Below are 17,684 nucleotides of genomic sequence, written 5' to 3' on the forward strand. Positions count from 1 at the left end.
CATTGTTAACAGCTAACCCGAGAATGCAATTTTTAAAAAACGGTTTTGTGATTTACACATGAAAGAAGTGAAACTATCACTGTATTCTAACAGATGAAAGGCTTAACAGACAATCAATTTTTCGATGTATAATTTCAGTTAGATCACACTGCAAATTTTTGCTATAAATTCTGTGTTAAGATCGAGTCCTCCACTATCACCTGATGAAGGAGCGTCGCTCCGAAAGCTAGGGTGCTTCCAATTAAACCTGTTGGACTATAACCTGGTGTTGTGTGATTTTTAACTTTGTACACCCCAGTCCAACACCGGCATCTCCAAATCGTAAGAAGAGCCGTGTGGGATTGGCTAGATACAAAAAAAACGGGAGATGCTGGAATCCAAAGTAGGTTTGCACCCGAAACGTTGACTTCTCCACGTCCTGATGCTGCCTGTCTTGCTGTGCGGGGTTGGATACCTTAGATTGATAGGTTGTGGTAGACATCGAGGGCCGGGAACAGTTTAATCCGTTATAGACTTGCCACATGTTTATGTGGATGTTGTACCTCCTCATGCCAAGTAGTCAGTTCTCCCTTTTTTTAATGGAAATGTGGATCGTTTGTGGAGTTTGGTTTAATGATGTGCTCATTCGACTTGTAGGTTAAAAATTAGTACCACAGCAATTTGTTTCGCTAAAAAATATGACAAATAAAAAGAACACATAAACGACAAGCTAAGTTATTGAGTAACTAACGGAAGGGATTGCACACTGTTCCTGTCGTGGCTGCAGATGGCAGTAGCCGCGGGACACGGAGTAGATTGTTCAAATAAAGAACTGTTAAAGCACGCGCTCCGGATCTGACCGGAGCAGGCCGGGTCTGGGGCCAGGGCGGCTGCTGCATCGATCAACGGCACGGCTGCGAGGAAGAGATGGAGGAGGAGGAAAATGCTTCAGGGTCCGTCCGCTGGAAAGCCCATCATCAGTGTCCGAAGTCGGCCTCTCGCTCGGGGCCGTCAGTGTGATTCAGCGGCCGGAGTGAACGTGAAACACCAGCTGGCTCGCCCCGGTAGTTGTACCGAGTGAGTTCGGTGTGGGCACTTTGCCGACATTGTGAGTATAAAGTGTCCGCCTTTGTGTTTCTCTGTGGCCGGGTTGTTCCTGTAAGAAATGGGGGTGATATTCCGCTTACTCCAACACTAGGCCTCTAGTATGATTAAGAGGATCGCTGGCCATTCGCTTCAAAACATTGTTTGTGAACATTCATGTAGGTGATATAATATTCCGCATTTATTCTCGAAGTGTTTGGGCGATTAACTTTTTAAAATATAATTATAGACCTCAAATGCACGAGTTTATATTTTACTGTTAATGCAGTGCCTTAGTTGGCATTTTGGGCAAGATCTACTTTTTGTTGTTGAAGATTCACCGTTTGAGTCATACAGCAAGGAACCAGGCCTTTCGGGTCCAACTTGTCCACGCCAATCATGTTCCTAAACTAAACTAGTCTCACTTGTCTACGCTTGGCCCATATCCCTCCAAACCTTTCCTGTTCATGTACTTATCCAATTGTCTTTTTAATGTTCTAACTGTACATGCATTCACTACTTTCATTGGCAGTTCATTCCACACAAAACAATTAAGTTGACCCTCGTCCTTGTTAAATCTTTCTCCTCTCTCCTTAAAAACATACCTACTAGTTTTGATCTCCCCTCCCAAGGGGAAAAACATTCTCGTCATTCAATTTTTCTATGCCTCTCCTGATTTTATTAACCTCAATAAGGTTGCCCCTCAACCTTTTACACTCTAGTAAAACAAGTTCCAGTCTATTTTCATATCTCATACCCTCTATTCCCAACAATATCCTGGTAAATCTTTTCTGATCCCTCACCAGTTTAATAATATCCTTCCTATAACAGGATGACCAGAACTATGCACAGTACTCCGGAAAAAGTCTCGCCAATGTCCTGTGTAACCTCACCTTGATGTCCCAACTCCTATATTCAAAGGTCTGCACAATGAAGGCAAGCATGTTAAACACTGCCTTAAACACCCTGTGATGTGACTTTCAAAGAATTACATACCTGAACCCTTAGGTCTCTGTTCAACAACACTACTCAAGGCCCTACCATTAGTTGTACAAGTCCTGTCCTTGTTTGGATTACCAAAATGCAATATCTTGCATTTATCCAAATTAAACTTCATCTGTCACTCCTTAGCCCATTGACCTAATTGATCAAGATCTCTGAAAGTTTGGATAACCTTCTTCACTGTCCACTACACCACCAATTTTGGTGTCATCTGCAAATTTACTAACCATGCCTCCTATATTCTCATCCAAATCATTTATATGAATGACCGAAGTGGACCCAGTACCAATCCCTGTGGAACACCACTGGTCACAGACCTCCAGTATGAAAAACAAGCCTCCACCACCTCAGTCCTACTATAATGCCAATTTTGTATCCAATCAGCAAGCACTCTCTGAATTCCACGAGATCTAACTTTACTAATTAGTCTACCATGTGAAACCTTTGCCAAAGGCTTTACTAAAGTCCAAGTAAACCGTATCTAATGCGCTGCCCTCAATCTTTTTGGTTACTTCATTAAAAAAACCTCAATCAAACTTGAGACATGATTTTCCTCGCACATATTGACTATCCCTAATCAAATCGTTGCCTGTCCAAATGCATGTAAAAAATATTATCTTTCAGAATCATCTCCAACAACTTATCCACCACTGATGCTCCCAGATCTATAGTTTTTAGATTCTACTTACAGCCTTCGGATGTACAGGAAATTGTTCTTGCTTTTAAGGTGTGTGTTTGGTGAATGTTTCTTAACAGGTTTACTTTGTTAAAGTAGACCTTTTGCCCTCAAATTGTAAAGAGAATTGTGTGACATGCTCCTTTTTTTTTAAAATTCACATTGCCTTCAACTCAAAAGCTATCTTAAAATGTGAATTATTACTAGTTTGGAATATATATTTATTTTATGTGTGGATTTGTCAAGCACCAACATTTACAAATCTTTACTTGTGATACACTCATAAATGTATCTGTTTTCTCACCCGGTCATAGTGTGCCTTTTGTCTGTTACTCCACTTTAGAGCTTGTGAGTCTTTTGTTACAGCTTTAAGGGAGCCCAGTACTTTTTTCCATTCCTAAAGTTGTGCCTGATGCAGATGCAGAAGTGCACTATCATAAAACATTGTTGACAGTCTGGAAACTTGCTCCATGCCATCTTGAACATCAATCAAATGCATTTTTTCAAACACTGCTGCTTCTTGAATGTCCAAAATCTGGTGCTATTGTTAGCCTGTGGTTCATAGTCTCCTTTTTTTGATTATTCTAAGCTGGCTACTGAACTAGACCTTGCTGCTATGGTTTGGCACTGACCCTACAATTGCGCTGATGCTAAACCCTGAACTAAATTGGATTCTGCCATAACATATTTTGCCAAGGCTTCAGCCTTCAAAATAAGGATCTTGGATACTGCTTATCCTTCCTTGTATCAGTCCCTAATTTAAGACCATTAATCTGTAAAGGACTTCTGAGTACTCATTTCGATGTTATTTGAGCTCCATTTTGCCTTCCCACTATTTTTGGGCCCTGTTCAGTTTGTCCCTCTACCTTCCAAACAGCCACAATTTTACCATCCACAATCCTTTTTTCACTTAATATTTATTCAAATATTATTTAAGTAGTTGTGTACATAGCCTTAATAGTCTTAATTAATTATAAAGAGTCCATCAATGCTCACAGTTGTAACTATCATTTCTTTACTTAAATTAATTATTGGAGAAACATGAGCGATTAAAAGTCATTAATTCCAGAAGACATCCTAGGGTACTAGGTTTACATCCTAGGGTACGAAAAGAGAATAACTGTACTTATGGTTGATGGAATTATGATATTTTTCAAGATTCCTTAGATTCTAACTGGTTCCAGCAGATTGAAAGTTAGAAAATGTATCACTTCTGTTCAAGAAAGGAGAGAGAGAAAACAGGGAGCTATATGCCAGCCAGCCTTTCACTGGTTATCAATAAAATTCTATAACTTATTATTAAAGAAGCCTTAACAATGCAGTTAGAAAAGCATAATAAATCATGTTGATGATGTGACTCATTATTTGAAAAGGAAATACTGTAGTTAAAAATCACACAACACCAGGTTTTAGTCCAACAGGTTTAATTGGAAGTACTCTGTGTCGATATGTGCGATCTTCTTGGAGACCCTTTCCATTTTAAGCCGGCAGTTAGTAGTGTCGATAGTAGTCATGATTTAATTGGAAGTGTCGATATGTGCTTCCACAGAGTGCTTCCAATTAAACCTGTTGGACTATAACCTGGTGTTGTGTGATTTTTTAACTTTGTACACCCCAGTCCAACACCGGCATCTCCAAGTACTGTAGTGTTTGACATATACATTTTTTGAGGATGTAATTGGTTGATGGATAAAATGGAATTAGTAAATGCAATATACAAACTACGTTTAGAGTGCTCAGACCTGTGATATATACATCTTGCACTATCTGGGAAATCCTAGATACAGTCTGGGTGACTGTGTGCAGGAGGTGCTTCTGGCTGGAGCAGCTTAAACTCTGGTTTGTTGGAATGGTGTGGCAGCTGAGGGCACTACAGTGCATTCATGAGGCTAAGAAATTTGTGAATAGCAGGTTTCAGGATGTGGTCATCCTACAGCTTAAGGAAGTGTAGTCAGAGAGGGAATGGGTGATGGTGAGAAGCAGAGGAAGGGGAACCAGGCAGGTAGGTGAGGGAATCACCAGAGTGCACCTCTCTTGCACACCATATTTCAGTCTTGGAAAACAGTGAGAGTGACAGTTCCACTGTGGATGGCAGCCAGAACCAAAGTCATGGCACTGCGGATAGTCCAATTGCTTGAGATGGAGGAAGAAGTGTGGCGAGCAATAATGGTAGGGGACTCATTAGTAAGGGGAAAATGGCCATAGACATCATTCCAGGATGGTATGCTGCCACTTGGGTGCCAGGGTCAGGATGTCACAGAACAGCTGCAGGCCACTCTGAAGGGGAGAGGGACCCAGCCTGAGATTGTGGTCTACATTGGGATTAATTTTGTAAGGAAAAAAAGAGAAATGAGGTCCTTTTGAGGGAGTTAAGTTAGGAAATTGAAAAGCAGAACTTCAAAGATTTTCTCTGATACTCCTAGTGCCAGGGAGTATAAGAAAGAAAGATATTGTCAATGAAGGTGAAATGTTGCAAGAGGGAAGGCTTTATATTTGTGAAGCATTGGGGTCCTGATAGAGATATGTAAGATAGGGTGAATAAGAAGGCACTTTTTATTTCTATTAGTAGAGTGGTCAATAGCCAGGAGACACAGATTTAAAGGTAAGAAGTAGAAGGCTATGAAGGAGAGTTGAAAAGAAATTGGGAGTCTGGAATTCATTACCTGATGGGGTGAGAGTCAGAAATGTTTGAACATTTAAGCTGAATTTAGATATTAACATTAACTATATATGCTGTCTTTTTTTGTCTCATCTCTCATTTATCCAAATTAAATTCCATTTGCCACTCCTCAGCCCATTTGACCAGTTGATCAGGATCCCTTTGTACTCTTAGTGCACAGTGGAGAAGATTAACAATGTTACTAATTTTGGTGTCATCCGTAAACCTACTATCCATGCTTCCCACATTCTCATCTAAATCATTTACATAAATGATAAACAGCAGTGGACCCCCCCCCCCCCCACTCCACTGGTCATAGGCCTCTAATCTGGTTAACCTTCACCACCACGCCCTCTCCTACCATCAAGCCAAAATGGTATCCAATTGGCAAGCTCTCCGGAATACCAAATGATCTGACTTTATCAACCAGTCTACCGTGCGGAACATTGTCAAAGGCTTTACTGAAGTCCATGTGAACAAATGCACTGCCCTCCCCTATATTCTTGGTCAAGTCCTCAAAAATCTCAATCAAGTTTGTGACACATGATTTCCCATACGCAAAACCATGCTGACTATCCCTAATGGGTTCTTGCCTCTCCAAATGCATGAAAATTCTCTCTCTCAAAATCCCCTCCAAAACATCACCCTGGTTCCTGGATTAATAAGTCAGTGACAGTGCCACTAATCCTTTTGCATTGTGTAACTTCCCTCATGATTGTAATATTGCGAAGTTCCTCTCTCTTGTTTCCTCTTAGAGTCATAGTAATAGAGATGTACAACATGGAAACAGACCCTTTGGTCCAACCCGTCCATGCCGACCAGATATCCCAACCCAATCTAGTCCCACCTGCCAGCACCTGGCCCATATCCCTCCAAACCCTTCCTATTCATATACCCATCCAAATGCCTCTTAAATGTTGCAATAGTACCAGCCTCCTCCACTTCCTCAGGCAGCTCATTCCATACACGTACCACCCTCTACGTGAAAAAGTTGCCCCTCGGGTCTCTTCTTTATCTTTCCCCTCTCACCCTAAACCGCCCTCTAGTTCTGGACTCCCCGACCCCAGGGAAAAGACTTTGTCTATTTTATCCTATCCATGCCCCTCATAATTTTGTAAACCACTATAAGGTCACCGCTCAGCTTCCGACGCTCCAGGGAATACAGCCCCAGCCTGTTCAGTTTCTCCCTGTAGATCAGATCCTCCAACCCTGGCAACATCCTTGTAAATCTTTTCTGAACCCTTTCAAGTTTCACAACATCTTTCCGATAGGAAGTAGACCAGAATTGCACGCAATATTCTAACAGTGGCCTAACCAATGTCCTGAACAGCCGCAACATGACCTCAATACTCCTCTACTCAATACTCTGACCAATAAAGGAAAGCATACCAAACGCCTTCTTCACTATCCTTTCTACCCACAACTCCACTTTCAAGGAGCTATGAATCTGCACTCCAAGGTCTCTTTGTTCAGCAGCACTCCCTAGGACCTTACCATGAAGTGTATAAGTCCTGCTAAGATTTGCTTTCCCAAAATGCAGCACTTCATATTTATCCCATGGGGAACCTTGTCGAACGCCTTACTGAAGTCCACATAGATCACATCTACTGCTCTGCCCTCATCAATCTTCTTTGTTACTTCTTCAAAAAATCAGTCAAGTTTGTGAGATATGATTTCCCACGCACAAAGCCATGTTGACTATCCCGAATCAGTCCTTGCCTTTCCAAATACATGTACATCCTGTCCCTCCGGATTCCCTCAAACAACTTGCCCACCACCGAGGTCGGCTCACCGGTCTATAGTTCCCTGGCTTGTATTTACCGCCCTTCTTAAACAGTGGCACCACGTTTGCCAACCTCCAGTCTTCCGGCACCTCACCTGTGACTATCAATCATTTCAACTCCCCCTCCCACTCCACCGAGGATATGCAGGTCATTGGACTCATCCACCGCCAAACCACAACAACCCGACGGTCGGAGGAGGAGCGTCTTATCTTCCGACTGGGAACCCTCCAACCGCAGGGGATGAACTTGGACTTCACCAGTTTCTTCATCCCCCCTCCCCCCACCTTGTCTCAGCCGGATCCCTCCAGCCCGGCACCGCCTTCCTGACCTGCAGTCTTCTTCTTGACCTCTCCGCCTCCATCCTACTCCGACCTATCACCCTCACCTTGACCCCTTTCCACCTATCACATTTCCAACGCCCCTCCTCCAAGTCCCTCCTCCCTACCTTTCATCTTCTCCTGCTGAACACTCTCTGCTCATTCCTGAAGAAGGGCCTGTGCCCGAAACGTCGAATCTCCTGTTCCCTGGATGCTGCCTGACCTGCTGTGCTGTTCCAGCAATAAAGTTTCAACTATCAATCATACAAATATCTCAGGAACAGGCCCAGCAATAATTTTCGCTTCACGGAGTTCTCGGGTACACCTGATCAGGTCTTGGGGAATTATCACCTTTAACCGTTTCAAGACATCCAGCACTTCCTCCTCTGTAATCTGGACATTTTGCAAGATGTCACCATCTATTTCCACAGTAAATACTGATGCAAAATATTGGTTTAGTATCTCCCCTTATTCTGTGGCACCACACAAAGGCCGCCTTGCTGATCTTTGAGGAGCCCTATTTCTCCCTAGTTACTCTTTTGTCCTTAATATATTTGTAAAAACCCTTTGGATTCTCCTTAATTCTATTTGCCAAAGCTATGTCATGTCCCCGTTTTGCCCTCCTGATTTCCCTCTTAAGTATACTCCTACTTTCTTTATACTCTTCTAAGGATTCACTCGATCTATCCTGTCTCTACCTGACATATGCTTCCTTCTTTTTCTTAACCAAATCCTCAATTTCTTTTGTCATCCAGCATTCTTCTTGATTGACAGCTATTACTGGATTTGTTTTTGTATCCTGTATTGTAAAGGTGGTGGCAAAATATGTGTTGCTTCATCTGCCATTTTGTTATTTACTGTTGACTCCCCTCCTTCCTCTCTCTCGGAACAGCACTTACTATACATTTTTCCTTTTAAGTACCATTTTCACTTTCCTAGCTGTTTTCTCTCATTAATTTCTTCTGATTAACCTTTTAGTTGTCTGCTGATCTTTATATTTTGACTAGTCATCTGACCTGCGACTCATTTTTGCGCAGCTGTATGTTGAACCTTAAGTTTGATTCTTTCACTGGCTTTAGTTAACCACAGATGGCGAATCCTCCCTTTTAAAATCTTTCTTTATGGTAAGAATGTACTTTACTGAGTATTCTAATATATCCTTTGTGTCTGCCACTGTGCCTCTGATCAATCCTCTGTCCTAGGATCCAGCTCACTGCAATGTTCATGCCCACATGGTTAGCCTTATTCAAGTTTTAAAATAAGCCTCAGCTCTAATCAGCTCACTTTCAAACTTAATGTAATATTGAATCATATTGTGGTCATTGCTACCTAGGGGCACCTTAGTTTTGAGGTCAATAATTCTGTTACATTATACAATATCAGATCTAATATTAATTGTTCAGGCTGCTCTCAAAAACATCCTATGAATTCCTCATCCAAGCTCCTGATCTGACTTTTTTCCAGTTTTTATATATAGATTAAAATTAGCCATTATTATTGCTGTCCCATTATTATAAGCACAGTATTTCATCTTGGATACTTTTTTTCACATTGTGGTTACTATCAATAGGTCTTGTAGCCAACACTCACTCGTGGGTTGTTTTCCCTATATTCCTCATCTGCACTCTAAATTTACATGCTGATCTCCTGAAGGTCGTCTCTAACTATTGTGCAATGGTCATCTTTGCTTTACAGTGGTATCCCTTCACTTTTGAGACAAGGTTAATCAGTGAAAAATCTACTAGGAAAGTTGCATACATGCAGTAGTGGGTAGTCTAGAGGTTAATGAAATGAGAAATTAAAGGTAATTACAGTCAGCAGGGAACAAATACCGGTAATGCACTGGAGGAACTCTAGAAATTAAAATCTGGCAAGTTCTCAGGATGTGAAGGCCTACATCTGAGGCTGAGTATTGTTGGAACACTTGTTGATTTTGATTTATTTTTAATTTTTTTTAAATCAATTTTGGTTTGGAGCAGTGAACTGGGAACAGAGCTAAAGATGTTTTTTGGTTTACGGTTAACTGCTTATGTTCAAAGGAAAACAGATCAAACAAGCTAAAACAAAAAAAAACAAAACTGTGGATACTGGAAATTAGAAACAAAAACAGAAATTGGGGAAATACATCAAATCTTGCAGAAACTGTGGAGAGAAAGCAGAGTTAACGTTTCGAGTCCAGTGACCCTTCAGAAATGATTGAAGCTAGGAAAAGGTTAGTGGGGGGGGGGGGGGGGGGGGAAAGGAGTAAATAATAGATGCAGAGGAGCTCAGCAAGAGAGAGAGAAAAACAGTTGGAGAGACCAAGGAAAGATCAGCTTGGGAGAATGAAAGCTGCTAGTGGGATTGACAGTGGATTGCTTGTGGGAGTAGCCCATGTGATGACAGTGCTTAGGTCCAAAAATTATTTAACTTAATATTGAGTCTAGCAGGTTGCGGGATTCCCAAGCAGAAAGTGAGTTGTTGCTTTGCTGGAGCATTGCAGCAAGCCCGAGACAGATTTGTTGGCCAGGGAACACAATCGTATGTTGAAATGACAGGCAACAGCAAGCTCAGTAGTTTTTTTGCAGACAAGATGCAGGTGTTCTGCAAAGCAGTTGCCCAGTCTACACTTCATCTCCTCAGTGTAGAGGAGACCATGTTGTGAGCAGCGAGTACAATAGACTAGGTTGCGTGAAGGTTTGATTTGCAGGTAAATCGCTGCTTCACCTTGAAAGTATGTCTGAGGCCTGGGAATAAGGAGAGAAGTAAACAAGCTTCTTTTATTTTTGAATTTAATCTGTTTTTATAATCAACCTGTTCAGAAATGTTATTACACTTCACAGGATCAGATGAGACTTGAACCTGGGACACTCAGTCCAAGGTTGGGCATTATCACCGTGCCACAAGAGGGCCGTAACAAGTTTTTGTTTATTCGTTAGGCCAGACCTGGAAATTAGTTGTAAGTTAGTTTCTGACCAAAATGTACTGCAGCTGCTTCACCACTGGAAAGAGAATTATGTTTAAACAGATTGCAGAAGAAGTTGGCTATTCACGAGATCAGTGTCTGGGAATTGGTTTCAGCAAGTCTGGAAACGACCTTATGGTCAAGCAGATGACAATTGTTGAATGGTAACTGGGGCCTTGTGGAGGAGGTGGTCAATCTGTCAGGGAGTGCTCAGTTAAAATTGGGTTTTAAACTCGTTTCTATGAGAAGTTATCTGACTGTTGTTGAGACAGCACGAAGATTTAAAAACTCTTTGTCTGACCTCCTTTATCAACTCCTGGAGGTCCGGAGAATAGATAACTAAGTTATAACTATTGCTCCCTTCATCTGAGTGAACTGTAAAGGTGATCCTGACCAACATTTTCAGAAAATCAACCAAAAGTACCCATCATTTATACCTGTGGAACAATGTATTGTGAAAACTATTGAAATAATCTGGCCAGTTTTGTTACTTTCTTTTGTGTATCCCTTAACTGTGTTTGTCTGTCTTTTGTGTGAGTGGGGCTGAAAACAAAGGTTTTTGGGTTTATAACATGGATCATTCAGATTGCTTTGTTTAATTTTGCTCAGTTAAAATTATTGTATTATTAATAAATTGCTGAGTCTTTTGTTTAAGTTACAAACTGATGTCGACAAATGATTATTCACATCTAGGATTTGTTATTCAAAAAGTCTAGTTAAGAATCATTGGGATCAATTTCAGGATCCTTTTGAAGGACTTTAGTTTAACTGTGTTGCGATTACATTGGTAGAAATGTTGATGATTTGATGTGGCTGTCAGCAAGCCCCACTCTTCCTGTAGCCATCACAAAAGTTAAAGATTTTATAAAAGTACACAAAGTTCTCCATCTTATCTGTCTTTTCAACCCAGCTTGACAGGAAGCATGGACCAGGTTTCTGTATATTTGCAAATAAACAATTCTGGCTAACATAAACAATTAGGAACTGTTGACTTATAACTCTACAAGTTAAAACTAAGCTGCTTATAAAGCTTCTCTACGGACAAATATAGACACAACCATCAGTGTCATAGACAGAGGGATGAACTAGGAAGGCAGTTCAATGGTTCCTATCCACAGTGTTCACCGAAATGATTCTTTTTGCTTGTCAGGACATGCAGCTCCTTAATCTCCCTTTTCTAGGTATTTTCACATGCTTGCATGAGGCACAGAGAGACTGTCCATTCACATAAGTCTCACTGTGACGTTTTGGTTAAGAGCCACTGGTTGCAACAACTGATGAGGGTAAATAAACTGGCTCACTTCAAACCTTTGTTTTTTTTTAACTACAGAGAATGGACAGTTCCCTTCTTTGCTAGAGGTGTGATGGCTTTGGAGTAATCTTTCACAACCACAAGCTGTTTAGCTTACTTGGGAGCCATCATTTTGTTATTAGCAGGCAAAAGGCCTTTGTACTAGACAATGGTAGGTGGATTCGTGACCCAATCAATTACTTTGTTGCTGGTGAAATCTCCTATCCTACATGTCCCCACAGTCTAACCCATCTGTAGTAACCTTTTCCACTGCTTGAATAATTGACAGTGTAAATAGCACTTCCAATGAATATCAGGTAATGCTTTTAAAAATGCAGTAATGCTTTCCACAGTCCTTGGTTTTTAAACAAGTCCTTTCCCTTTCTATTCACAATCAAGAGTACAGAAAAATAATAAAATAGTCTTTACAGCTTCTGGTGTTGGTTTTACAAACTTTCCTCGATTCGAGAGCTGGCCTAGCAGTTTAGAAATTAAAGATATAGCATGTCACTTCTCAAGAAAGGAGAGAGAGAACTGAACTTTGAGCCAGTTAGCCTGAAATCAGTAATTGGGAAAGTGCTGGAATTCATTCTCAGAGGAATCTTAATAATGAAAATTGAAATGATTGGGCCAAATCAACATTATTTTATAAAAGATTTGAGTTTTTTGAAGATGTACCTTGTAGGTTAATTGATGGAGAACCAATGAATATGGTATGCCTAGATTTCCAAAAGGTGGTCGATTAATTTAAGTGTTTAGATGTGCACTTGTGATGCCATGCCACAAAGCTGTGGACCAAAAGCTGGAAAATGGAATTAGAATCAACAGGTGGTTGTTTTTGACCTGTGCGGGCACCAAGGGGCCAAGGGGCCTTTTTCTGTGCTGTAGATCTCTACCGCTCTAAAATGTCAAGCGATTAATATACGAGAGAAGCTCGTTGAAAGAGGATTGGTTAATGGACAGGAAACACAAGAGAAATAAATGTATATTTTTACACCCAGGCTGTAATTAGGGGAAAAAGTGAGGACTGCAGATGCTGGAGATCAGAGCTGAAAATGTGTTGCTGGAAAAGCGCAGCAGGTCAGGCAGCATCCAAGGAGCAGGAGAATCGATGTTTCGGGCATAAGCCCTTCTTCGCTGCATGAGTCACTGTTGGAAGTTGTAGATATTTACAATTTATATTAATGACTTGGATGAAGACAGGGTAGTATATTTACGTTTGCTAATTATACAAAGCTAGGTAAGGACACCAGCTGTAAGGAGATATAGTTGGTTTGAGTGAACAAGCACAAGGTTGGAGCATTGAGAAGTGAGGTTATTCACATTGGTTGTAAGAATGAAAAATCTGAAATATTTCTAAAGACATGAACTTGTAAATGTTGGTGCACAGAGGGACTTGGGCACGTCCAGGGAAAGTTAGTGTGCAGATACATTCACAATTTAGGAAAGCAAATAGCACAGTGTTCCTTCCTTTCCAAAGCATTTGGAGGAAAATAATAAAGTCGTCTTGCTGTACTTATATGGCACTTTAGTGAGACAGCACCCAAAGTATTGTGTACAATTTTAGTTTCTATATTTATGGAAAGACATTATTGCATTTATTGTACACTGAAGATTCACTGTGTTGGACAGCCCTCTCATGCCAGGGATCAGTGATGAACAGCTGTGTAAATCGTATCTGTGTTCATGAGAGTTTCGAAGAATGAGAGGTGTTCTAAATTAAATGCTCCAGTTAATGAAGGGACTTAACATGGTAGATGCCCTTGTTTCCTCTAGATGAGAAAATCTAGAGTAAAGGTAGGATATCAGGATCTTCTAGGTATGAGACAAGAAATGTCTTCATGTGAAGGATTGTGAATCTTGTGGGCTTCTCTACCACCTAAGGTTGTGGATGTGTCAACATTGAATATGCTTAAGACTGACATAAACGCATCTTTGATCTCCTCAAATAGTCAAGATATGGGAGCAGATGGATTTGAAACCCAGGATCAACTATGATTGTACTGGTTGATGGAGCAGGCTCAACAGGCGAAATAATCTTCTCTGGTTCCTATTTCTAATGTACCATTGCATCTGTTGTTAATGTTGTGCTAACCCTTTCTCGACCTTTCCGTAAAGTTTCATATGGTTTACTATGCTGTTATCTCCATTGCCCATCGTGCAGGTTACCAACTATTTAAGCATTAGCTATCTAAGTGCTATTAATGACATCCTCAATGATTAATCTTTGTCTTGTCTTTGCACCGTCATCTCCAATCTGCTATAAAGTTGATCCTTTGTTCCCTCCTTTCCTATTTGTTATTGCTTTGCATCAGTTTCTATCCATATACTGACAACATCTAACTGTAGCTCTCCAACCCAATCTCTTTGCTCTATCTGACATTAGGTATGGTCAAGTCAAGATTTCCGGCTGCTGCACGTTCAGAGAGATTATTCCTTATTTCAGACTTCACCATGCATTTCACTACTTTTTCTGGTCAATTCCTCTCGCCACGTGAAACCTTGACATACTGTTCACCAAAACCGAAATTCAAACTTCTCATGTTATTCTTGATCAAGATCGGTTTTTCCACCTTGCATGCTTCGTAAGATTGCCATCTCTGAATCCTGTTTCATCCTATCCAGTTGGACGCTGCATATCCCATCTTGCCAATTTGGGACTCAATTTCTCCAAACTTATTCCTGCTTACCTCTCATTATGTTTCCTAAATTCCTATTAAGAACTCTGCCACTTGCACTCTGTTCTGCACCAAGGCCAGTACATTTTGTGACTCATTTCTATTCGATGAAATTGCCTTTCTGATGTGATTAATTTTCTTGATTTTTGCTGCCTTAATTTCTCTATGATCTTAACCACTCCATATTTTTTCAGCACTGTATGAGCCTCTAACCCTGACTTATCTTCTATCCTCCTCCTGTTTGCCTACTAATGATGATGGAGAAAGTGAGGTCTGCAGATGCTGGAGATCAGAGCTGGAAATGTGTTGCTGGAAAAGCGCAGCAGGTCAGGCAGCATCCAGGGAACAGGAGAATCGACGTTTCGGGCATAAGCCCTTCTTCAGGAATAATGATGATGGTCTTGTCCAACTCTAAATTGTTAGTGGCACGATGGCTCAGTGGTTAGCACTGTTGCCTCACGGCACCAGGGACCCGGATTCAATTTCTTTCTTGGGCAACTATCTGTGTGGAGTTTGCACATGCTTCCCGTGTCTCCGTGGGTTTCCTCCGTGAACTCCCACAATCCAAAGGTGTGCAGGTCAGGCGAATTGATCGTGCTAAATTGCCCGTTATGTTAGGTGCATGAGTCAGGGGTAAATGTAGAGTAGGGGAATGGGTCTGGGTGGGTTACTGTTCAGAGGGTTGGTATGGACTTGTTGGGCTTAAATGGCCTGTTTCTGTACTGTAGGGAATCTAATCTAAATCTTTCTCCCCAATCTGTTTATCTCTCCTCCTTCTCAAAATCATTTTTTTTGTTCAAGTCATGGTGATTTGCAGAGCAGCCTACCCTCTAATTTTTGATGCATAATCCCTTCCAAAGGAGCTAATTCTCTGCCTGTACCCTTACTCTTCAGATGTTGTGTTTTAAAGGCACTATCTGGGTTCAAGATATTGTATCCAAAACAAACCTTGCTATATTTTCTGCGAGGTACACAATTTATCTGCATCAATATTCTTTGTTCTTCACTGGTGAATCTGACCTCTTGTTCTCTCTTATAACACTCCTGTTAAAATTTCCTTATTTCCATAACCATATCCTTGCGCATTGTTGTCATCATCCATGATCTTGCTGCTTTGGTCTGTGAATACTGCAATATTTTCAGATCTTTTCCTTGTCTTCTGTATCCATTTGTCTTTTCAATCACACACACTATCAACCAGATTGCATAGGTGTTAGGAGTGATGCATGAGTGTCAGTATGAAGAAAACCTTCTGTCGGACTCTGTTTGAAAGCATTCTTTGAAATGTTATCATCTTAGCCTTGGATTTACCATGTACTATGATATTTCATTATTTGCTCAATCGTTGCTTCGCTTCCCCCTTTTTAAGTGTTTTTGACCCCAGCCAAAACGTTACACTGTACTGTCCTGGTCAATTTCCCCTATTATGATCTTCATCTTAAATTCAAGTCTAACGGGCATTGACTGACTGGTTTAACCACTCATTAATAGGTTTGATTGAAACTCTCAAACTATACTGGGTCATGTTTTCTCTGCCAAATCCACCCACTTTTCTTCGAGAAAGTGGGAAACTATAAACCGGTTAATCTGACATCAGTTATTGGAGAAGTGCAGACTTTTATTGATGTCTTAACAATGCCCTTTTAAAGTATCAACATGATTTTAACAAAAATAAATCATAGTTGTCCAATTTGAGTTACTGAGGATGTAGTTGGTTGGAATGGAGGAAGGGAAACCAGTAAATGGATTGGATTTCTACAAGGCAGTTATAAGGTGCCACACAAAGTTTAAGGGCTCATAGATTTGTAGAAAAGTATTAGCATGGATAAAAGATTGGTTAGTTGTTCTGAAGCAGAGTAGGGACGGATGGGCATTTTCAAAGAGACGGGCTGTAACTAGTGGAATACCAGAAGAATCAATACTGGGGCCTTGGATATTTGCAAGCTATGTTCATGAGTTGTCTAAAGAAACAGAGCAATGTCTCTTAGTTTGCTGACTATATGTAGCCTGCAAGGATGCAACCTGATTATGAGTCCATGCTGTCTTTAACCAATTCTCACTTACTGCTTAAAAACACAACACCCTGTCTGTATGAAATAGTTAATGTAGTTTTTTAAAATATTAAAGTATCCTGTACTTGGTGGTGGATAGATTGCCTATTAAAATCACCATTTTTTAAAAAAAGTTCAAAATTGAATGGCTGCTCTTTAACCTGAGACAGAGCAGTTTATGGCAAAGCTGGAGATGCTAAACAAAATATCACTGATTATCTAGCTGCAGGAATTGGATTTACAGGACATTCTAGGCAAGCATTCCGTCCAGCAATGAGGTATTGAAGATGGATGTTATCAATACACATGAAATCAGACCCATTCTTGCAGCTGATTTTTCAAAATGGTTTGATGTAGGCAATGTAATGGGAGATCCAATGGATATTTCCTTTTGACAGATGTGAGAGGAGTTAAGCAATTGATATAAGTTGTTATAATCTCTGTAGGGATCAATTTTATTTTTTTTTACAAACGCTTGATTTTCTCGTTACTGCAAAGGTTCACACAACAAGATTTTAAACTTTTAAGATTTTTACAATAACAAACTAAAAGAAACACTGAAATAGAACAATTCCTGGGCATATTCAGGGCCTGGCAGCATCTGTGGGGAGAAATCAAAGTTAACATTCTGACAAACATCTATTTATAGGCAATATATGCTACAGGCTACTCAATATCACAATGGTTTCCTGTTGACTTTTCCCAAAGCCTGTCTCTGTGACACTGAGAGTCTTGTAATTATCCTCCTAGAACCTTGCACCCCAAATAAACTGTATTCCATCTTGAAATTAAACAGCTGCATTTTATAAAATATAGCATTTCTCACAGCTTCCTGAGAGCCTTGAAGGCTTAAATAGTTTACCCACAATCAGCAATATAGAGCATCAGTGTTATTGAAAAATGTGCCTCTTCCTGTCGTCCTCTTCTCCCCTCAGTCGAAGTAAAATGCTGAGAGACGCAGTGTAGTTTTACCTCCATCTTTATTCTGGGCCCTGGAGGGGGAGAGAGAATTACCAGCCATGTGCACAGAGGCATGTGTTCTTAGTCTTCTCTGGAAGAGCAGTTTCTTAATGAATTATATAGTCATTTTATAGGGAGGAGCATCCAGCTAAGGCAACATACATATTGATTGGGTGACCGTTACAATCATTGAGTGTCATTAGCAAAAATTTAAGCCATCTGGTGTTATACAATGAATGTTCTTAACCTTAACTGGCTTC

At 40.6% G+C, this 17,684-nt stretch overlaps 1 protein-coding gene across 1 annotated transcript in view; it reads left to right on the forward strand.

Annotated features, from left to right (window-relative positions):
• The first annotated feature begins 251 nt into the window (after window positions 1-251).
• The window catches only part of LOC122550718 (putative ribonuclease ZC3H12C), a 78,117-nt gene continuing 60,684 nt past the window's right edge, over window positions 252-17,684 (forward strand). Inside the window, exon 1 of the mRNA XM_043691864.2 lies at window positions 252-1,087. The gene's annotated coding sequence lies outside the window, so the exon portion shown is untranslated. The remainder of the gene's footprint in view (window positions 1,088-17,684) is intronic.

The sequence above is a fragment of the Chiloscyllium plagiosum genome, unplaced genomic scaffold (genome assembly GCF_037043375.1).
Source record: "Chiloscyllium plagiosum isolate Xiang-an unplaced genomic scaffold, Cpla_swu_hap1 HiC_scaffold_6, whole genome shotgun sequence".
Taxonomy (NCBI): Eukaryota; Metazoa; Chordata; class Chondrichthyes; order Orectolobiformes; family Hemiscylliidae; genus Chiloscyllium; species Chiloscyllium plagiosum.